General features: G+C 49.7%; 1 long non-coding RNA gene across 1 annotated transcript in view; it reads right to left on the bottom strand.

Annotated features, from left to right (window-relative positions):
• Window positions 1-22,754, bottom strand: part of LOC144172524 (uncharacterized) — a 39,512-nt gene extending 16,758 nt beyond the window's left edge. The window contains exons 1-2 of the long non-coding RNA XR_013323031.1: window positions 22,500-22,754; window positions 19,698-19,900 (exon numbers count right to left, since the gene is read on the bottom strand). This is a non-coding gene — a long non-coding RNA (uncharacterized LOC144172524). The remainder of the gene's footprint in view (window positions 1-19,697; window positions 19,901-22,499) is intronic.
• Between the last annotated feature and the right edge of the window lie 1,352 nt (window positions 22,755-24,106).

The raw sequence follows: 24,106 nt of genomic DNA, 5'->3' as shown, positions 1-24,106 counted from the left end.
CACTTTGCTGGTTGGTCGGAATACGCGAATATCTGGTAGGCTTGTGCGTGTCTTGTTGCGCCTTGAAGAATACGACTTCAAATTGTATTACAAAAGCGGTGGCTACCACACCGATGCTGACGGTCTCACTTCCCGCAACCATACACAACAATTGAATATGAAGGCGAGAAAAACTACCTAGCCCCAAACTTGACATCCTTTTCCGACGCCCGAGTATTAGGCAAGAGCAACAAAAAGTTGCATAGTTAAAGCCTCTACTTCGGCATTTTTAGTATTGCTCACGGTCGACCTCTTTCCTTCATGAAATATGACGATCATTGGATGTTTATGGCGCAAGGCCAACTAGAGAATAAAGCGGTAAGAAAGAGTGGTTAAAAACAGATCAAAAGGTAAGCGCTATAGCCAGTAAGAAAGAATAACAACAAAATTAAAGACGAAGACGATCGCTGGTGTAAACGGCCAGATTTTGGTTATGCATGGTGTGATATTAGCTCTAAAAATGGAATATTCGTCACGTACCAGAAAACCCTAATAAAATATGTCATAGCATCGCCAGATACAAAAAACGAACAGTGTAGCGGGATGTGTTGTCTGTACACTTCAGGGAAATGTTTCTGCCCAGTGGTGTCGATAACCCTGCGTATAATTAAGATGTGAATTAAGGATAGGGCCTCCATGCACCTGCTACACAAGGGTCTTGAAGATCCCGTGAGCAGGTACAAGTGCGTTGCCTGTGTGAGCCCTGTCCGTAGCCTAGCCAAGGTGTCTTCTGTGTATCTGTTGCGTGTGTCAGTGGTGTATGGCCCCTTGTGTGGTTTAATTATGTGTACATTTTCTCTCTGTTCACTCCAGTGTCTTTGCCAGGTTCTACGAAGGTATTGTTTAGGGTGTGGCTTGAGACCAGTGTAGGGTACAGTTGTAATGGCTACCGTGCTTCTGAGTTCAGTAACAGTGGCCCTTTCATTCACCACCTCATCTCCGGCGATCCCAGCGTGTCCCGGCACCCAAGCAGGATCAATGTATGTTTTTGTGCATACACAGACAAAATGGCGTTAAAACATTGGATGAACTGCATGGTTTTTGCTGGGCTTGTAAGATGACCGTGCAAGAACAACACATAATCAGTCTGTATAGGTGATAAACATGGAATCTGTTTTTTTAAGAATGTGTTGCGGTGTGAGTAAAACTCCATATGCTTCTCCTTAGACAATGGTGGTGTATACTCTCATGGTTCTGTGCGCATTAGAGTTGGAACTATGAGCAGCCCAAGCCGCCATAGAGGAGGTTTAAGAAGCAACACTAAAATTGTGCACATGGGTATTTATACTGCAAAGACAGGAAGTGGTGCAGTATTGCAGTTCGTCGTAACTTGTTTTTATCAAGTTTTACTAAAGATATATCACAGAATGCTGCACGAACTAGCCAAGGCGGTAAAATGTCAGAAAAAGATGTGTACACGTCTAAAAGCGCAATGGTGACATCCAAAGCTAACCCTCTCACTCTAACGGAGAAGGGAAGAGCAATGGACGGACGATTTACAAACGGTAGGGACATAGATGTATTGTTAAGGACAAGTTTAAACGGATGGTTCTTTACCGATGAAATTTTAAACGCATAGAGGAAGTCCACGTCCATTCGTTTGTCCTCAAAGTACCACTTGTTAGACTCAACACATAGACATACTTTGGACTAGGCTGTGCGGAAAGCACCAGACGTAAGACGAAGACCCAAGTGTTCCACTTGGTCGAGCATTCACAATCCTGTTTTTATCACCGACCCATACAGGACACTGCCATAGTCTAAATGAGAATTCATCATGGTGGTATACATCCGCACATGGGTGTAAAGACGTCTAACTAATCATCAGATGTCCGGGTGTGTCCGGCGGACCGAGCCCCCTGGATTTGTCAGCCGTTCGGGTGCCCTTTGTTTGACCTGCTACAGCCGCTGGCGCCGGGAGCGCCATGGTTAGCATAAGCGCTGCGGCGAAGGTGGGAACCTCTGTGTGTCGTTCCAGCTCCATCTGCTCGGCGCCCTCAGGTGTACGAGGGGGGGGCGGTGAAGCGGAGACGGAAAGAGCAACATTGCTCCTCACGGTATCAGCAGGCACCGCAACCACTGCGGGCTTTCCCTGCAGTTTTCTTCCTTCGCGGAGCCTGATGGTCTGGTTTAAAAAACTACTCATCAGATCGCGCCCACGTACTCCTTTTTGTCCCATAGAGCGTCTAGCAGAACTTCTTGCACGCCATGTAGGACGACGTCATGTCTAGCCAACACGCTTTTCTGGCGTTTGTATTTCCCAAAAGAGTAGGAAAAGGACCAGAAATCCTGCTGGTCGTTTTATTCTTCGTGATTTTCCACCATACGCAAGAGCAACTCCCTAAAAAATCAGGCGGAGTTGGTTTCATTATCGTTTCGCCGCCAACGTGCTTGCCTAACACTTTTTTATAAATTGCATCACCACGACCACCTTCGCGAGGGCTTGTTTCACTCACTCGCTGTTACATTTCCACGGCGCGATCATTCTTGCAAAATTAAGCGTATCATTTGCCATTCATTTTCGTTCGCACAGAAACTCATTCCACGCAATATAACAGAATAGAATACCCTACCACAGAACATTGCCGCTGAAGCTAACATTACTAAATTAAAAGTCTCGTGAAGTAATGAAGTGATCTAATTGTGTTTTCGCTTGCTTACATATGCATTTCTTTCTCTTTATTTGTTCTATTGTGTTTTGGAGTTATATGCTTGAGAAATTGTTATTGCTGGCATTTTTCTACATTTATATTTTGTGATTTTGCTAGCCCCCATTATTGTGTTGTTTGATTTGTGTATGCGAAAAGTCTTTAGGAATCGCGGAATAAATAAATATGTCAACAGCTGCCAGCAGTTACAGCGTCGTAAGCTTGCAACGCCTTTTTTGCCTGCCAATTTACAACAGGTGCCGATTCATGAAATCATCTGCTGTACCTATAAGTTTGTAAATGCTGTTATAGCACTCACTTTTATGTATATTTGAAGCCACATATAGAAGCACCGATGCAACGTCTTACCCCGGCTGGTGTCAAATGCTACCTAAACCCTACCTATAACACCATCTCAATAATATCGAGAAGACACTGAAGATCCAAGCCAAAGATTCTATACTGAAGAGCTTCGACTTCCAATTCAGCGCGAAGATAACGTCCGGGGTCCGTAGCCGAAAGACGGCTCCTTGCGGAGGCATTTCCTTACACAAATCGTACTATAGCACGTCGTGTTGCACATCCTGACATTAAAAACGCGTGATGTGATGGTCCTCGCAAAAAGATCACAGCTGAAGAGCATGGAAGAAGGAAAAATCACACTCGTCGCCAACTATACCAGCTCACTACCCTATAAAAAACCACCGACGCACTGCGTAGGAGGCAGATCAATACTGTTCGGAAGAGTTCAGGTGGACCGGAGTGCGAAATGTCTCACACGGCAAAATTACGTTGAGCTGTACGCATACCGCGTACAGCTCAACATTCATGCTTTGGCATTCGTAATCCCAGCAATGTGCATATCTTTCGTTATATTTATATTTTTACGTGATATCGTTATTTGGTTCATTTTTCGATTCCCGCGTGGCTCTTAGCCGTCCTCTATGAGCCGTGGTTATCAGGCGTCCACGGAAATACATCACCGCTGCCACCCGGAAGCTACGACTGAGGCAGCAAGATTTGAGGGCTCCGCTGAATCGTAATAACGTGAACGGTAACTCAAGTTTGGAAAGAACGACGATGATGCAACGGCGGATACGAAAGAAAGGACACATCTTTGCAGCTGCTCTATGCCCATTAAGTGGTACCATGCTAGGCAAACACAAACATCAGCTGTACCGGCAACTTAGGTAATCACATCAAAGCGTGTTTCCACCAGAAGATAAAAACATAAATTGCCGTAATTAACCCGCCGAAGCTGCCCGTGGCATACGAGGCGCGGTGTAAAAGTCTCCCGAATAATTTTACCACCTTAGGATCTTTAACGTGCGCTGTAATATCAACACAATGGTGTTTTGGGGAAAACAAGCGCCGCAGCTGGCAATCGAACCCGGGTCCTTGAGATAAGCAGCGCAACGCCTTAGCCACTGAGCCCCGCGGCGGGTTTTCCACCGGAACGTAAGGCGGCACCAACGTTAGGTGACCTAAATAAAACAGGGGAAAAATAATTAACCACAGTCTCTCAGACATCAAGGAAGACATGTATCATAAGCAGAAAAAAAATAAGATGCAGGATGCAGTTCTAATCACATAGGTTTTCGAAGTAGTTGAAAATATTGCCACGGTTCTGTCTCCGCTGCAAGCTGGGTTTGGTAACGACAAATGACGCCACGTGGCGGTGTTAAAAGTCACCCTAAAAGTAAGTACGGATGTCTTCCAAGACACTACTCACTTAAGAAGGCTCAACGTGGACCTGGAAAAAGCGGTGGCGCCAAAATCACCGCAGCTAAAAAATCTCTAAACAATCTTTAGCCCACAAACAAAACTCCCAACCAAAAATAAAGCAATAAAAAGAGAAGAACACCGATAAGACTCGTGCAGCCATGATCATGAGCCGAATATTGCAGCCGCTATGGTGCACGAATTTACCCGACCTAACGAAAGTGATAGTAACGCTATAATTAGTACAGCATATTGTCACAAAGACAAGGACGACGCAGTTGTCTTGAAGGAGACACAAGTTTATTGGAGCGAACTTGTGCTCCCCTAACAACTCAAAAGAATACAGAGGCGGCGAAGCAGCGGTCAACAAAGTGACTTGCGTCGGCGAACGTCGCAGAATCGAATGCCGCGGCGTCTGCTGTGCAGGCTTTTTATCTTTCGGCGCGAGTGTTTCTGGAACCGTCGATTCACATCCAGAACATTGTAGATCACAGAAGATTACTCTGGGCTAGCGGCGTTAGGGCGAAATACTTATCTGAATGGGATAGCCCATGCGGCATAAAAATAAAGAATGGAACACGCGCTTCGCATGGGACACAAATAACAGAGGCGGGCGCGGCCGGGCCTTAAAAACAAACAATAAATAAACAAACCCGTACATTGTTCGCGGCATTACCCCTCTAAGAGTGCATCGACCCGATTCTAAAATAAAACGACAGTCCGAAAAAACAGCCACAACAAAACAACAACAAAAAGAGCGTCATCTTGCGAAGTACGGTTTGAGGCGAACCACGTGGACGACTTCGGGTCGCGTGCGTCGTCGTGATGTGCCGGAATCACCACTGGGGATCACTTCGTAGGTTAATTGGCCAACACGTCGTAGAATCTGGTAGGGTCCGAAATACCGTCGCAGAAGCTTCTCACTGAGTCCGCGCCATCGAATGGGAGTCATAACCCACACACGATCCCCTGGTTGGTACTCGGCGTCTCGGCGTCGGAGGTTGTAGCGGCCGGCATCAACCAGCTGCTGGTCCATTATACGAACTCGAGCGAGCTGGCGGGTCTCCTCCGCACGTTGACGGTATCCTTGGACGTCGGCGTTGAGGTCGTCGTCTTCTACATGCGGAAGCATGGCGTCGAGCATCGTAGTCGGCCGTCTTCCATAGACAAGCTCGAACGGTGTCATCTGCGTAGTTTCCTGCGTCGCTGTGTTGTACGCAAACGTGACATACGGGAGGACTTCGTCCCAAGTCTTATGTTCAACGTCGACGTACATGAAAGGCATATCCGCAATCGTCTTGTTCAGACGTTCCGTTAGTCCGTTCGTTTCGGGGTGGTACGCCGTCGTTCTTCGGTGATCCGTGTTGCTGTAGCGTAAGATTCCTCGCATCAGCTCCGCGGTAAAGGCCGTTCCGCGGTTCGTGATTAGGACTTCAGAGGCTCCATGTCGCAGAGCAACCTGGTTTATAAAGAACTTGGCGACTTCTTGTGCTGTCCCCCTCGGAAGAGCGGCGGTCTCTGCATAGCGCGTCATGTAGTCTGTCGCTACGACAATCCACAAGGTCCATTCCAATCTGTTGAAAGGGCCTCGATGGGACGGCGATCGGTTGCAGAAGTCCGGTGGGTCTTGTCGGCGGCGTTTTTCGTCGCTGGCAGTCACGGCAACTCCGAATGTAGTGGGTAACGTCAGATGAAAGGCGGGGCCAGATGTACTTCGCCTTAATTTTTGCAATAGTGCGAGCTGTGCCGAGATGTCCGGAAGACGGGTCGTCGTGGGACGCTTCCAAAATTTCGTCACGAAGGTCGGTGGGGATGACAAGTAGATAATTCGTTCTCGTTCCGGGGCTGAAATTCTTCTTCACGAGGACGGAGTTTTTGATGCTGAATGCTGGTAAGTTCCGCTTGAACGCTCTAGGCACGGCGACGTTTCGTCCTTCGAGGTAGTCGATCATTACGCGCAAGTCGGGGTCGGCACGCTGCTGGGCGGCAAGGTCGCTCGCCGCAACAACTCCGAAGAACGCGCTGTCTTCGTCGGAGTCTTGTGGTGGTGGGTCGAGAGGGGCGCGGGACAAGCAGTTGGTGTCGGAGTGTTTCCTGCCGGATTTGTAGACGATTGCAACGTCGAACTCTTGCAGGCGCAAACTCCACCGCCCAAGACGGCCAGAGGCGTCCTTCAAATTGGCGAGCCAACACAGTGCATGGTGGTCTGTTACAACCTTGAATGGTCTACCATACACGTATGGGCGAAATTTTAAAATGGCCCATATGATTGCCAGGCACTCTTTTGCGGAGGCAGAGTAGTTTATCTCCTCCTTCGACAGACCACGGCTTGCATGGGCGATTACCTTTTCACACCCGCTTTGCTTTTGGACGAGGACGGCCCCCCAAACCTATATCGCTGGCGCCCGTGTGCATTTCTGTTTCGGCGTTTTCGTCGAAATGAGCGAGCACGGGCGGGTTTTGCAGGCGTTGTTTCAGCTCGCAGAATGCTTTTTAAGTGCACTTTATAAGCGACCCCGAACCATCCACCGCCGGCGTCGGCGGCGTTGGCGTCCGCAGTGCTCCTCTATATTTGAAAAAGAAACAGCATCCGGCGCCAGGTTTCGATCCGAGGACTTTGCGGCCGCAGCGCGACGCTCTACCGACGAAGCCACGGACGCGACGGTGGTATCAGTGTTAGACGCGCCTTATATCTTTAACGCATTCAAACTACGTCGTCAGCGGCGTGCGTTGGCGACTCAGCGGCGTTATAGCGGCTTGATAACTGCGTGGTGTACACGTGATACTACAAACCCGATGGAAGAGATGGAAGAGAAGGCGGCGAGGCGGTGGGCTGCGGGGGCCGAGCGCAAGCGCCGCAAGCGGGCCGACAACCGTGCATTCGCACTTTCACATTCTCCCCCTCGGGGAAATGCGGGGGAATTTTCTTGTGCGTTTTCCCAGGCGAAAGGGGTACTATCTTTTGTCAGGCCCGTGAGTGGCTCTGCGATGCGGGCGAAGCTTGTGACGAAGTGCCGGTAGTATGCGCACCGTCCGAGAAATCTTCGCACGCTCTTTTTGTCTTTAGGTCTTGGGAAGTTCACTATGGCTGATGTTTTCGCCGGGTCAGGCAGGACTACCGCGGCGTTGACGACGTGTTCCAAAAACTTGAGTTCCTCGTAAGCGAAGCGGCACTTTTCGGGCTTCAGCATTAACCCCGACGTACGGATGGCCTCGAGTACAGATTCCAACCTTGCAAGGTGTTCGTCGAAAGTCCGGGCGAATACCACAACGTCGTCGAGGTATACGAGGCAGATGTGCCACTTAAGGCCAGCTAGCACAGTGTCCATGACTCTTTGAAACGTCGCTGGTGCTGTGCACAGCCCAAACGGCATCACCTTGAACTCGTATAGGCTGTCTGGGGTTATAAATGCCGTCTTCTCTCGGTCTCTCTCGTCCACTTCAATTTGCCAGTAGCCGGTCTTCAGGTCCATCGATGAGAAGTACTTCGCGTGGCAGAGGTGGTCGAGGGCGTCGTCGATTCGTGACAGGGGGTATACGTCCTTTTTGGTGACTTTGTTCAGTCGTCGGTAATCAACGCAAAACCTTAATGTGCCGTCTTTTTTCTTCACCAGTACAACCGGCGCATCCCAGGGGCTTTTCGATGGCTGTATAATGTCGTCGCTGAGCACGTCGTCGACTTGAGTCCGGATGGCTTCCCTCTCGTGGGAAGAGACGCGGTACGGTGAATGTCGGGTAGGTCGGGCTCCATCTTTGGTTATTATTCGGTGCTTCGCTAGGGGTGTCTGACGTAGTTGAGTTCGACGAAAAACACTCCCTATAGCGACGCAGCAAAGCCAATAATTTGTTTCGTTCTGCTTGCGGTAACGTCGGATTCACGTCGAAGGGATTCAACAGCTTGAAGGTATCTTCTTGTGCGCGTTCAAATTCGGCAACCGCGATCACGTCACTTGCTTGTTGCGTTTCTTCGAGGTACACAATTGAAGCGCCCTTGCTTAAATGCTGGTACTCCTCAGTGAAATTGGTGACCAAAACGTGGGATTTCCGCTGCTTAAACCGCGCAATGCCTCTTGCGACAGACACACCGTGGTCGAGAAGCAACCTTTGGTCACTCTACACGATAGCGTCAACGTCAGGAGCAGCACCTTCACAGTAGAAGGTGATCATCAAACTTGCGTGGGGTGGCAGGGTGACATGATCATCGGCGATCCTTACAGCTGCATGGTGTTCGGGGTTCGGTTCCGGCGTCATGGAGTGATCGGAGGAAAAAGTTATCGACTTGGTCTGCAGATCAATTATTGCGCCGTTGTCCGTCTAAAAGTTCATTCCGAGAATTACGTCGCGGGAGCAGTTAGGCAAGATGACGAACGCGGCAGGCTACGTCGTGCCGTCTATGGTGACGCGGGATGTGCACGTTCCACTTGGCGTCACGAGGTGTCCTCCTGCTGTGCGTATGTGCGGACCGTCCCATCTGGTCATAACTTTCTTCAGCTTAGACGCAAATGGTCCGCTCATTACTGAGTAGTCGGCTCCCTTGTCTATGAGGGCGACTACGTCAAAGCCGTCGACGGACACCTTGACGTCGGATGCCACCTTCCTCGAGTTCCGGGTTCGTCGGGGCGTCGTATCTCAGCTTGTGTGTGTTGACGGTCGGGAACTGTGCGTCGTCGTTCTCGTCGTCTTCTCAGCGGACGTCTCGGTCAGGTCGGGTTCGCGTCGCGCCGTGTAGGTGTCGTTGTGTTCGGGAGTCTCGTAAGGGTTAGGTCGGGTCGTGGGGATGTTGGCATGTCGTGAATCACTGTCTTCAGCGCGTCCTTGCGTTGTTGGAGGGTTTCCAGTTTTTCCCCGTAGAGCAACTTCACCTCCAGAAGTTGCTGCTTTTAGTTTCCCCCGCATGGGCTGGGGGACCTTCCACGTGCGAAATCAGCACTGCTACGGCGGTTGGGCGACTGGTATGGGTAGGGCGACGGCGATCGGTTGAAGCGGGCTGGGCCTCGATTAGTGCTGGACGGGTATTCGTCGATCTCCGTAGGGCGCTGGCCGGGTCGGGGGCGTGGGGCGTCGACGGAGAAACCACGCAGCCCGAGTCTCCTGTACGGGCAGCGACGGTGGGTGTGATCGGCCTCTCCGCAGTGGTAGCACAGCGAACGATTATCGGCGGTTCGCCATACGTCCGTCTTCCTCGGAGCCTGGTTTTGGCGTGCAGGGGGTCGGGCGGGCGACAGTGCACGGCGGTACGGCGGAACTTCTTGAAGACGGGTTGGAGCAGGGCGGGGTCGTCGAGCAGCCGCGGAGTAGGTCATAGCTTGATGCTCAAGTGGTACTTCGAAAGGCGTAGAAGTCCCCAAAGCGAGTTGAATTTCTTCCCGAATCACGTCGCTCATAGAGGTGACTTGGGGTTGCGGCGTTGTTGGGAAGAGTTTCCGCAGTTCTTCCCTGACGATAGCGCGGATTGTATCACGTAGTGTGTCAGAGCTAAGAGCCCCGGCATTGATCGGGTCCACAACTAGCGCATTGATGGGACGGTCGTACTGCCTCGTGCGCATTTCCAACGTCTTCTCCATGGAGGCCGCCTCGGATGCGAATTCGGCAACCGATTTGGGGGGTTGCGTACAAGGCAAGCAAAAAGGTCTTGCTTTACTCCTCGCACCAGAAACCTCAGTTTCTTTTCTTCCGTCATATCCGGGTCCGCGCGACGAAATAGTCGCTTCATTTCCTCAACGAAGATTCCGACTCCTTCGTTCGGGTGTTGCGTTCGAGTTTCCAGTAAAAGCACAGCTCGTTCTTTTCTCACCGCGGTCGTGAAGGTCCTAAGGAACTCGCTTTTGAATTGCGTCCAGTCGATCAAGGCGCTCTCATGGTTCTCGAACCAAGTTCGAGCTGCATCCTCCAAGTAAAAGAAAACATGCCGGAAGGTTTCTTCATCGTCCCACCTGCTGAAGGTCCGCACGCGCTCCAGCTTCTCCAACCATTCCTCGGGGTCTTCAGCGGGGGCTCATCGGAACGATGGCGGTTCCCGGGGCTGCTGCAGGACGATTGGCGACGTTGTTTCTTGCACCATGGCGTTGGTTGCAGCGTTTCTTCTCTTGGGCCCGTCTGGCATAAGACCGAACTCGGGTAGCAATAATTGCAGTCGGCGGCTTTCTCTGGTTGGACTGGCTTGGCGGCTTCCAGATGTCGTAGGGAGCATAAAGGGTGAGTACCCCGCACCTCCACCAGATGTCACGAATACAAAAACGAAAGGACGACGCAGTTGTCTTGAAGGAGAGACAAGTTTATTGGAGCGAACTTGTGCTCCCCTAACAACTCAAAAGAATACAGAGGCGGCGAAGCAGTGGTCAACAAAGTGACTTGCGTCTGCGAGAGTCGCAGAATCGAATGCCGCGGCGTCTGCTGTGCAGGCTTTTATCGTTCGGCGCGAGAGTTTCTGGAACAGTCGATTCACATCCAGAACATTGTAGATCACAGAACTTTATTCTGGGATAGCGGCGTTAGGGCGAAACACTCTGCTTATCTGAATGAGATAGCCCGTTCGGCATACAAATAAAGAATGGAACACGCGCTTTGCATGGGACACAGATAACAGAGCCGGGCGCGACCAGGCCTTAAAAACAAACAATAAATAAACAAACCCGTTCATGGTCCGCGGCAATATGAGGCAGTCCTCAACCTCTCAATTTTGAACGTAAGACAAACTAACAACGTCTGGAACGCAGGGGTAACAGAATGCACATGCATAGACGGGTGTACTGAAGGGAAACGCCATTTACTCGATGGAGGGATAAATTTAAGATATTCGGAGCAAAGAATGTATTCGAGAATCGCAGTACAGGAGCGGGTGAAGGTCACTAGAGGAGGCCTTCAGCCTGCAGTCGTACTAAGTAGGATTTAGAGACGAGTTAGAATGTTAGAACAAGTTGAGGACCATGAATATGTCCTGAACTTGTTTTCCTAATGCATTTCAAGAAAGCCGAGAAAACACTCTCCGAGCACCAGGCGAGCGGATGGAAAAACGAACTTCGGGGGAAGTACATCGTATTGAAGACAGGCACCCATCCTGCGTTTGAAAAGAAACTACTGCACGCCATGATAGAGCACTTACCGTTCCAGCAACTACGCGTAAAATATCTCCTGCACCGAAACTACGGATACAGTCGTAAACAGGAAAAGGCAATATGGCAGAATCAAGTTCATTCGGGGAAAGTTCCGAAATAATAAGACCACCGCATGCACTGACTTTGGGAAGTACAAAAGCATGACGCTGCAGATTTTGCTTTAGACTATTCTGGAATTCTTTGTGACGCCATTGCCCTCCAACACACAGGAAGAAAGAAGTGGAAGTTGGAGCCATTCTCTCGGGAATCCGAATAACAGAAGTATCAAATGCAAGCGTAAGGTCGTTACAGACTCTGCAAGCAGAATACCTATGCGCTTCGGTAAGGTATTCCCATCTACAATGCAAAACGTTAACACCCCACTTGGGCACCCAGAAACAATGGTCTTTAAGAGAATGACGCACTGATCAAGATGCACAAAACTTAGATACCGTGCTCCTTGTGACCACGGGGTGTGGAGCCGACCCTAGGCACGGCCACCTGTAATATCTGTCCGTTACCCAATACCCTATACAGTCAAGTATGGGAGTATTGGCAAACCCCAGGTCTACCTCAACTCTTCCCTCTCCTACGAACAATGTGTGGCCTGCCTGAAAGTCCGTACCATGAGATCCAGCGTATACTGGGGGAGAGGGCGTGGAATGCAAGCCAAGGCCAGGACATCCCTGACCAGAGAAGCCCCCCACCGGGAATGTGCCTTAACAGCAGCACCAGCGCTCGGAAAATAAACATTTATTCTTCTGCCTTTTATTCATGGGAACACGATCTTTTCCCTGGCTACAACGAGATCTAATTGCTGAAGAATCACAAACTGTGTGCATGAAAAACCAACACAAGTATCTGCAAATCTTTGTGCGTTAAGGTGTTGGGTGGAAACTTCATACATTACTTGAAACTCGGCTAAAATTGGAGGGATGGCCGCTAGGGTGCCATGGAGTGCGGACGCACCTCACGCCGGCTCCGTGTTTAATCAGCCGCTAGCGAAAATTATCGGACTGCATCAGGCGAAAGACCCCACTGGATTTTTCCCAACGTCGCCCGATACCTCTAGAGGTATTTTTTGTTCCTTGAGTTACGCTCACTTCGCCCGCAGCGAGTGATGCGGTGCGGCGTCAACTAGGCCTACTTCAGAGACGGACCGCCACCGACGGAGCCCGGCGCGGCGGCCTGCCCAGCCGCCACGTCCTCTCTCGCCGCGGCACCCCAATGGTCTCTACAGCATCTCTCCGTGATCGAGTATGCACGCCGTGGAAGTGGAAGGGGAGTCAATCTCACCGGAAGAGTTTTCTCAAGATGCTGGATGGATGGAAAGCCACCGCCGGAAGGGCGCCCAAGCCCTCGCCAGCTAGGCCTCACCACTGAAAAGGGCACACCGCCGCACATCGGCGGAGGTTCAGGTTGCGCCGCCGCGGCAACGAGGGGATGTGAAAATAATTCTGCGGCCGCGAGACGGCCTGTACTTAAAGCGCTGCAGCCAGGCGCTCATAAAAGACTGCGTACTCCGCGCCGCACATCTCAAGTCGGAAGAAGTCGAAGACGACACGCTTCGAGTCAATACCTTATGTAACCTGTTGGTGGTCAGCACACCAAGCCTGCAGCCCGGCGCGGCGGCCTGCCCAGCCGCCACGTCCTCTCTCGCCGCGGCACCCCAATGGTCTCTACAGCATCTCTCCGTGATCGAGTATGCACGCCGTGGAAGTGGAAGGGGAGTCAATCTCACCGGAAGAGTTTTCTCAAGATGCTGGATGGATGGAAAGCCACCGCCGGAAGGGCGCCCAAGCCCTCGCCAGCTAGGCCTCACCACTGAAAAGGGCACACCGCCGCACATCGGCGGAGGTTCAGGTTGCGCCGCCGCGGCAACGAGGGGATGTGAAAATAATTCTGCGGCCGCGAGACGGCCTGTACTTAAAGCGCTGCAGCCAGGCGCTCATAAAAGACTGCGTACTCCGCGCCGCACATCTCAAGTCGGAAGAAGTCGAAGACGACACGCTTCGAGTCAATACCTTATGTAACCTGTTGGTGGTCAGCACACCAAGCCTGCAGAGAGCTGCCTGCTGCAGCAAGGTGGAATCACTAACGCTCGGCAACAAATCCCACGGGATAAGCGCATACGCCACGCCACCCGAAGACAGCCCAAAGGGAGTCATACACAACATCCCGGACACAGACAGCGCGGACGATATCACCAGAAGCCTCGTTAACCGAAGAAACCCTACTATCCTCCAAGCGAGAAGACTGGGCTCATCCACCACTGCCATCATAGTGTCCGAAGGAGTCGTAGTCCCGCATTATGTCTACTACCGCGGCGCGGAATACCGTTGTTTTCTCCACCGGAAGGAACACGTGGTGTGTGATCGCTACGGACGCTTCGGACATAGAACCGACGTGTGCCCAACATCGCCCACTACACCCCGAAGATATGCTCCACGTGCGGAACCCGGGATCCGCAGGGCAATCACCCATGTGAACCTCAGTGCACAGTGTGCGGCAAGGAACACAAAACGGGCGACAAACGCAACAACGTTACCGCGTTCCATACCTGCTAAAGAAGCGTCACTGGGACAGAGAGCGCAAGAAGCAGCTCAACACCACGAATGAAAGCAAAGATGGACAAGAGAAAGGAATCCTCAAAAACATTAGGGACAGATCCGAATCCTTCCCTTGACTGACGCTCCACTCGGATGGCGACCCCAGTGGCCACGCATCTCAGAGCCGGACGCCGAGTCGCTCGGCCTCGATTCGGGCGAACAAGGTCGGGGGTCGTGCTGCCTCCCGGTCTCCCAGCCACCACCACGGAAAACGTCGACCCTCGTGGTTAGCATCACGGCAGGCGCGCCATTGCAGCACAGCCACAAACGAGGGGCAAAGGAGAGGCACCAGCAGCAGCCGGGACCACAAGAGCAAGAAACAGCAACAGCACGAGGCCAAAGCGGAGACTTCTACGGGTTAAAAGGGTCGGCCCCAATCACGGTCGGCTTCACGTGGGAGCCAACATCGCTCGAGATCGCCTCCCCGGCTTACTGAGCATCGAACCTCCGGAGGCAGCAAACAAAACAACAAGGTACGCTGGGCTTACGTGGTCTCGCACTCTGCTCCACTCGCGTTTGAGAGGAAAGACTCTCCACCCCTTTCCAACCAGGAAGCCCATCAGGCAGAAATTACTAAAATAAAGCAAATGCTAGAAATAGTAATTGCGGAAAGGCTCTGAACGCAGCAATTACTAAGCTCAAAAGTCCACTCTTGGAACCGGCGACCTCACAGTAGCGCAGCTCCGAACAGGACACAGTCTTCCTGCAGACCATCCCTTTCCGCAGACCAGACATTACCAAGCATCAAACACTAGTGATAGCGGGCGGTTTCAAGGCCCACCACACTGCCTGGAGGTACAGGCGGCAAACGACCAAGGGGCGGAGTCTCTGGCTGGATGCTCAGCGGGAGGGTCTGTCCCTAGTCAACGACCCGACGTACCCCACTAGGACGGGCCACAGCGTAAGCGTGGATACCTCACCAGACCTAACTTTCACAAAGAACGCCCGACATGACACCAAATGGGTAAACACACAAGAAAATCTGGGAAGTGACCACTATATAGTCGCCACAAACCTTAAAGCAAGACCTCAAATACCCAAGAAAGGTGCGAAGATCAAGATCACAGACTGGGACAAGTTCAGGGAGCTTAGAGCAGCCGAAAGGGATTCGCACGAAGATAGAGTGGAGACGCACGAAATCGAGGACATTAAATCTTGGGTCGAACAGCTTCACACCTGTGTGGAGAAAGCCACAAAAACTATCCCAGAGGAAGTCGGAATGCAACAGGCAGACTCGAAACTCCTACACATGTGGGAAGCGAAGCGCGGCTTGGAGAAACGGCTCGAAAAACAAAACCTCAACCGTCCACTCCGTAGGCGGCTCGCTGTTCTCAATAAGCAAATCGAAGATTACACCACTCAGCTCTCGCGCCAAAACTGGCACAACACCTGCGATGGCATGGAACGACAGATAGGCCTGGCGAAAACTTAGAATAGCCTTCGATATCTCATTGACTCAACCAGCAGTGAGACTGAGCAAAGGCCAAACCTTAGCAAAATTTTCATACTTACAAAGGAACGGACGATGCCCTAACCAAAGAAATTCCGGGACCGATATATCGGCCCAAATCCTAAAGAAAATCTTACACCGTACGCGGGAACTGCAAACCCAACTCTGGACCGCCCCTTCATGACGGCGGAGGTGCGGGGGTCCATACACGATCTCCTTACCAGGTCCGCCTTGGGACCGGGCGGTGTTAAAAATAAAATGTTGAGAAACTTAGACGAGGACTCTATTGAGGCTCTCACCAAATATATAAATTTATGTTGGAGCGAAAGCGCGATCCCCAGACAATGGAAGACCACTAAGATCGTTATGATCCCGAAACCAGGGAAAAAAGTACAGCTAGAGAGCCTAAGACCAATCTCGCTTACCTCTTGCCTTGGGAAGTTAATGGAGTATTTAGTTCTGAACAGACTCAACAGGTAGATGGATGAGAAGAGGCTTTTCCCTCATACCATGACAGGATTGCGACCCAAGCTATTAACTCAAGACGTTATGTTGAGGCTTAAACATGAGATTATCGACGGGGATGGCTGCTCTCCTGTAGGCACCAGGGCAGTACCGGGGTTAGAATTGACCAAGAATTAGACAACGTTAGGCATGACGCGGTGCGAGAAAACTTGGCAAAACGGTGTGCCTCCGAACCTACGACTACGTGAAAGACTTTCTAATGGACCGGACAGCCACCCTAACGATCGGGAGCATGGAATCTAGCGAGTTGGAGTTGGTAAGCAGGAGCACACCGCAAGGTTCGGTCCTCACGCCATTACTCTTCAACGTCGCAATGATCGGCCTCCCAGATATGCTAGAAAAGATAGAGGGATTACAGCACATTATCACTACGGACTATGTAACCCTTTGGGCGGCCGGAAACAGCGACGGACAGATACATGACGTCCTGCAGAGGGCCATAGATGCAGTCGAAGCGTACGCTAAGCCGAGAGACTTGGATTGTTCCCCACAAAAGTCAGAGCTCCTGCTCTACTAACCAGCCCTGGGGGGACGCATATCGGCAACCACAACATCACCAATCCAACTCTATGCCAACGGGGGGCAGCTTATTATCGAAACTATAAGGGAACTCGAATCTAGCTTCTCTCAAACAAGCAGACTCGTCTCGCGAATTGCCAGCCGGCCCCACGGGATGAAGGAATGTTACCTCATTCGATTAGTTCAGGCATTCGTGGTAAGCCGCGTGGTCTACGTCGCCCCGTACCTGTAGCTCAGGATGGACGAAAAGAGCAAAACAGATTCCATGATCAGGAAGGCCTTCAAACAGGCACTAGGCATACTCGTCACTACCTCGAATAAACGGTTCGAAGCACTGGGCTTGCACAATACCTTAGACGAGCTGATCGAAGCTTAGAGGATCGCACAACTGTAAAGGCTCTCGAAGAGCCCGACTGGGCGACACATTTTAAGCTCCCTTCGCATCAACTATGAATCTCGAGCTGGAGCTAAATTGGACATCCCAACTGAGATCAGGGCCACCTTATACGTCCCGCCACTGCCCAAGAACATGAACCCCGTACACAACGCAGAACGCAGACTCGCAAGAGCACAGGCACTGCAAAAAAGATTTGAGAGGTCTGAGGACGTGGTTTACGTGGACGCCGCGACTATGACAATTGTGACGCCATGGCCGTAGCCATGGTAAATCGACAGGGCGATTTAGTCGCTTCTTGCACGATCGTCACGACGTCGTCTGAAGTCGGGGAGGAGACGGCCATTGACGGCATCCAGCAAATACAAATTTATAGTGATCGACTCCAAGTCGGCCATCCTTAATTTCTCGAGAGGGCGCGTGTCGTCGGAAGAGCTTAAAATCCTGCTGGCCGGTTTCTGCGGCGATCGGATGAGAGGGGTCCAAATAGTCTGGGCGCCGGCCCACTTCGGTCTCCCGGGGAACCAGAACGCGCACGCCGCGGCTCGAGGTCTAACGAACCGGACCGACGCCGATGATTCCACCGTCGACGCTCACTTGTTTCGCCGGTCGGGGCTGGACAGGCTGGTATCTTATCGGGATATACTAGATCATTACAGCCTTAAAAGAGCGAAATACCCTACACTACACAGAACTTTAAGTGGCAATCTGTGGCTTGGCGTTTGCTCCAGACCAACACGTTCCCTAACCCTTTAACCTACAGCCGCTGTTACCTGCGGCTGTACATAGCTGAATGCAAACTTTCTAAAGGCAGAGTGGACCTCAAGCCCATGGTTTGGTCGTGTCCCATAAAGAGTAAACAGGTACAGCAGAAAGGACGCCCTTTCTTAGACATTAGAACCGTGGAGCAGTGGAAACCGCGCTGCTCAGCTCCGATACCGCCGTGCAAGTCGAACTCGTCCGGATGGCTGAAGACGCCGTTGAGGTCCAAGGACTCCTGGCTGCCCCCTAAAAGAGGTAAAGGACCGGGGAGGATCTCCAAACTCTTCCTTTTGTTGCTCTCTCTCTCTCTCTCGGCTAAAATTGGGAAACCTCCACTATTTTACTCCCCTCGTAGCCATGTCGAATGGTATGGTCAAGGGAAAATAACCTATTCCACTCCGTCACGATATGGGAGTCAGTTTTGACCAACTCGTTACATCAATATCAGCGCGAGCTGATGTGGAGTGCAAGGGAGGGAGGTGCTGCATCTGTTGCCTTAGTATTCAGATTTTACCCTTGAGCTCCCTGTCATCTCTTCACAGCATTTTCGTAAACCACAACTATTTTTTCCTGAACAAACATCCTCGCTCTCTCTCTCTCTTTCTCTCTCTCTCTTCGTAAACAGGAAAAGTGTTCAGCCCGTCCTAGAGATCGCAGAATGAACAATTTGAAACACTAACACTGATGCTGCACCCTAACTTACCAAAACCTGGCATCCTCAACCTTTTACGCGCACATTTATTCAACAGAAGTGCAGAGAGCCTTAGTCTTTCCTGTGACATGGCGATTACAAACCCTCATGGCTAATCTTTCTCTCTGCGATAATCTCCAGTGCTCGTGAACCATTGATCAAAAATAAAGCAACTGCGTACGGAAACACTCCGTGGGAGTCGAAGTATCGCTATCGCGTTTTATATCTTAGGATAGAAACGTAGATGGCTCTGGAACTTTTTTTAGTACTTTCGTGCGGTAGAAGAGCCTGAAACATGGCAAATTCTTTATTATAATCGAGTAAATAGTTTTCCTTTCCGCTATGCTTGCAGGTGAGAAGAATATGAGGATTAAAAATACATTATAGGACAATCACGTACGCAAAAAAAAACGGGCCGATGTCCCCGCGAGGGGGACTCGAGTAAATGCGTCGCATAGGGGGTGGGTGTATTGCGTTAACGTTTAGTGTTTGGGAAGTTGGTGGTAGTGAATGCGTTGTATCAGCAGCTTCTTGACGTAGTTTGAGTCAAGGATATAAGGCGCGTTCGTAGCCTTTCATTCTGTGTCGGTTTTGTGGCGCAGTGGGAAGAGCACCATGTACCTCGCATTCCGCCCACAGGCAGTGAATGCGTTGTATCAGCAGTATCAGCAGCTACTTGACGTAGTTTGAATGAGTCAAGAATATAAGGCGCGTTTGTACCCTTTCATTCTGTGTCGGCTTTGTGGCGCAGTGGGTACAGCACCATGTACCTTGCGTTCCGCCCGCAGGGTCATGGGATCGAAACCAGGCGCTGGTAAGTATTATTTTTTATATAGTGTAGGGGGAGGGGTGCGGACCTGTTGTTGAGAGCGAGGAGGGTAGCGTGATGCGAGAGAGGAGGAGTGGGGGAGAGGGCGCACCTGGAACGGCTGTTGCGGACGCCGAGGCACGCCAACGCCGGGTGACATCGTGACTTAAAGAAATGCTCTGCATTTAAAAAGTATCTTTTTCGTCTTTACCCAGCCGTAACCACACGCGTTACGACACCTTCCCTTAGGTGCGCTGCCAAATACTGATTGCACTAGCACAAGGTTGTGCTTACATGGGGAGGTTGCCAGAAGCAATGTTTTACTTGGCACCTTCCGACCAATGTAATAATACGTGTATATTGAACATAATCCCTCACAAAGCGACAGGTGTGGAGTTTATGGGTACACTTAACAAATAAAAATCAACATACTCACTTATCAGGGATGCTAATGTTCAGATCTGTCGCGGTTACTTTTCGAAAACCATTCAGGTTGCTGTAGTAAAAGCGACGGTACACTCGACGAAAAGCAAAATTTACGTTGATAAACGTTGACTTCTCACATCTCGGTATTTCATGGCCTTTACCAGTTTCGTAAGTTCGTCTTATCATTCTCATGGTTAAATTCCGGCGAAAAAACTGAAATAAGAAACAGCCGTCACCGAACCTTCTGGTTTAATAATGTCCCATTTTCAATTTCGTGACCAGCCTATCTGGAACATTGAGATAACGCGTCACGGTTGTGCTTCTACAGGCACTAAAAATGCGTAAATGGCTATGACTCTCAAACGACACTGCAGTAAATGGTCAGAGAAAGTATAGTTCTGTCTTAGTGAGGATAGCTACGCGCAGCTGTTGTACTTGCTAAAACACAAAAAAGTAATGGCTATGCACGAAAATTAAAACGATAGCAGACAAATATCCACATCTGGAATGATTGTACTAATTATTAGAAGTTTCTGGTTAGCAGACGTTTCTGGAATTAGAAGTATTTGGTTAAAAGCAATATACAAAATTTGAACAATATGCTGGATAAAAATTAGGACCGCAATGCAGAGAACCCAAAGCATTCGTAGCCCGGACGGATGGGCTCGCTTGTCTGCGAGACCCATTTTGCAGCAAGCAGTGGTTGTGTTCATCTTACGAATTGCATCTGACCGTAATCGCCAAGGGCGTAATTCGTTACTAATGATTATTAGAAGGAATTGCAGTTAGGTGGAAAATCTGAAATTAGAACCAAGAAGGTCCTTAAAGGGACCCTGCAACACTTATCATCGACTACTCGGAATGTATTGTGGGGTAACGTGTATTGTCCCAGCAATCTCCTGCCGTAAGAATTATGAAAATCCCTTCACTATCACCGAAACTACGCGCGATGAAAAATCGCGCATAAATGTTCCCTCTCAACTCAACCGCGGACAACACGACGAAAGCTGCGCGCTCTCGCCCGGACAGGGGTGCGGCGCGCAGCGTTCTGTTCAGCGGCCTTCGATATGTCACAGGCCCGGGACTTTTGTCCTTTTCCCCGCAACCTGGACGGGTCTATTTCCGGTCTTGTGCCACAAAAAAGCAGGCATGGCGGCCTGCTCGCAAGCGAGCGCTCAGGCTGGTAGGGCGTTTTTGGAGCAATAAACGTTTGTTGTCGAGTGGGCTCATTGAAAGTGGAATATTTAGTTCGTCACTCAAACTTCGCGCGCACTCAAAACAAAAGAAACATCAAAAGCATGCCGACAGTATCAGACATAGAAGAGGTTCATACACAGCGCCGACGACGGCTGATCGTCACAGGAAATGACAGAATTTAGCCGCGAAGTTGAACAGCGACAGCTAATAGGACAGCCAGGACAGCCATGGCCCGATTGAAGTCGCAGAGGCCATGCCAGGGGTGCATAATGAGGAGACTTGAAGAGAGCGCGGTTGGTTTTTCCGCGTCTTTCTCGGCGATTTGCGCGCTTACCGCTTCACAAGCACGTGTAATATTTGGCTCAGGTGCTCCTGGCAGTGTAATCTAAACGTCGCGCAGGTTTACTTGCACTGCACGAAGAGTGTTGCAGGGTCCCTTTAAGGCCTGTACAGATGGTGCACCGCACATTAGAAAATATATGTAGATCATACATTTGTTTTTCATCCTCTTGGAGCACAAGCCCTTTGAATACTTCACAAAGCTGCCGTTCGATTGCAAGCTTTGTTATAAATACGGCCTCATTCACAACTATAGCTGGCCAAACAATTTTTTATTCGATTATATGCCTATCAACGGCGCGCAACATTTTGTCGGACTTTTGCACCGCCCTATGTTGTTTACACAGTTTCTTTAGTAGCCTAACTTTGTTCGAATGACAATTGTTCAGTGTTCTTTTTATCGTGTTGAGGATTGTTTGAACTACACTTTTCGTACAACAAAGTTGAGCAATATTGTTTTCATTGTCTTCAAGGTAGCAGAGTGGCAGTTTCGCGACTCCATACCTAAAATCTTTCATATTTAAAAATAGGCGGTCTACTCAACGCTTGATAGAAACACTAGTAGCATGAGATGCAGGCTTTCGTATAAGTTAGAGGAGCAGAGCGGGTTACTAACCCTTTCCTAATAATGAGGTCTTACATGCACTGCTGATAAACAGTTATATTCTCGTCAAAGGAACCCAGAAATGGGCGTGTGAAACTTGTCATTTTAAAAATATCTTCATTGGGCGTGAACACAAATTCACTGAAAAGGGACAGATCGTAGATCTGCACCGGGAGAGTTCGCCAGTCGCATAGAAAGCAACATTTTGAGGAACACATTTTACTTTTTGCCAGTGACTCTTCATACGCCCAAACAACGAAAATGGCCTCTCTTCTTCATTTCTTGCTTCTTCAAAAGTACACGTATTGCATTCGGACGGCGAATATAGCTGCGCCGATTTTTAAGCTACGTTTACAGAAAAGACCCATATAGCGGGATTCATTTCGTGAGCATCTGGATTTCCAACTGAAACTCTAGTATGAATTTAAAAAAAAGCCTGAGCCTCCACTTGATATATTTTCGTGTTAGCGGGGACCTACACGAAGTAAACGGATTTTTGCATGCCCCACAAACGATGTTGTATGCCTGAACTTAACAATCACGCAACCTGAGCCCGACTAAATTGTGCCGACATGGGAGATGCTGACAGGCCATTTTATTTAGAAGTGTGCCTGCAAGTTCCAACGTTCTCCTAATGTAGTTACCTTAGTTTGGAAATGTGAATTTACATACCGAAAAGCCATCCAAGCTGCTGTTTTTGCACACCAGCGAAGCTGTCGTTGGTGCAAATGTTGTGGTGGACAGGGTTTTTTCACTCTCTGTTGTGCTTTCTTGCTCCAGGCTTGCTGAGGTACCTGATGCTGATGTTCTTAGAGATGCTTCTTCTGTGCAATTGTCTGTAACTTGTTCCGCAGAAGACACCGCCAAACAGAAAATTAGAGCAGAGGCCACTGTCGCGCTCATTGTCGTTGTCGCTGTAAAATTATAGTAGTCTGCCATAAAGCAGTCGGGTGCGGCGCTTTATATGAAAACAAAATGATGACTCAAAGTGGGTATTTGTTCTCCCGTCGCTGCAAAACAAAAACTACCACTTTTTTCCAGAACAGATGTTGCAAAGTTCTGTTCCGGTGTGCCCGCCCCACCAATATTCCAAAAATTATTTGCGTAACAGAGAGGTTGTCAAATGCTTTATTGAAACAAAAAGAAAAACGCTACACCCTAGTAATATTATTTTTTTTCGCTCATACCAAAGCTCTAAAGATCCGCTACGCTAGGTTTTCGAAACCAATGCGCACACGAGAGCACCTTGAAATTTCTACGTCTTCTTCCAGAATATTTTCAGCTCTCAGTGATGATAAGGTTAGGCTATCAATTTAGTACTTGACATGATAGCACACTTAATATAATCGTAAGAATTCTATTACCCAAATCTCTGTCAGCGCATATGTATACAATCTGAATGTGTAAACTGTGAGAAGTGTGCTTCACTACTGTGTAGAAGTAAAAATGCGTCGACGTCTAACTTAGTTTGGATGTACAATAAGTTTCAATAACAAGGTGAAGATATGCAACACCTTTGATCTTTAAAATTTTGTTGGGGATTGCTACAGCTGCAAGATGATATTTAAAAGTTCTTGGATACATATTAATCCGACAGGCGTATTTAAATTTGGTGTTAGGAGACATACGTGTTGACAAACATGTTTCAATCACTGCCAAGTCTCTCAACCAAGTCTTGGAAAGACTCTTTCTGATAATGAAGTAGAAATAAAGGTTAAGAAAGCCACTTTCAAGCTCCAAGTCTTTTTTTTAAACTATAAGAACGAAAACGGTCCAGCTTATTTACCTTGGAAGCTGAAGCGTAAGAACTGTTTATCTGCTTACATTCACCTTCTGTATCAGTGCAGTCAGGGCTAGTCCCTCGTCAATATCGGTCTTTCATTAAAATCGCGGTTGCTATTGTCGCTGTGCCCGAATTTCCACGCTGCACCAAGTATTGCAAACAGCGCAGCTATCGTGCCTGGTTCCCACGTGAAACCCCGCCTCGCAATGTGCGGTTGCTTGCTATCAACTTCCTACCGCGCCCCTTCTTGTCAATATGCTGACCAAAATTATCAGGAAGTTTGTCACCGCTATCCACGTAAAGCTACAGGTCCTCCCCGAGCAAACGTGTGGATTCAATTGATTGATTGATTGTAGGGTATAACGCGCCGACGCAACGCAGGCGATGAGGCGCGCCGTAGTGGAGGGCTCCGGATTAATTTTGACCACCTGGGGATCTTTATCGTGCGCCGAAATCTCGTACACACGGGCGTTTTTGCTTTTCGCCTCCATCAAAA

This window comes from Haemaphysalis longicornis, unplaced genomic scaffold, assembly GCF_048455015.1.
Source record: "Haemaphysalis longicornis isolate Haplotype H1 unplaced genomic scaffold, Haemaphysalis longicornis Haplotype H1 scaffold_23, whole genome shotgun sequence".
NCBI classification, from domain to species: domain Eukaryota; kingdom Metazoa; phylum Arthropoda; class Arachnida; order Ixodida; family Ixodidae; genus Haemaphysalis; species Haemaphysalis longicornis.
This window is presented reverse-complemented; position numbering and strand designations above follow the sequence as displayed.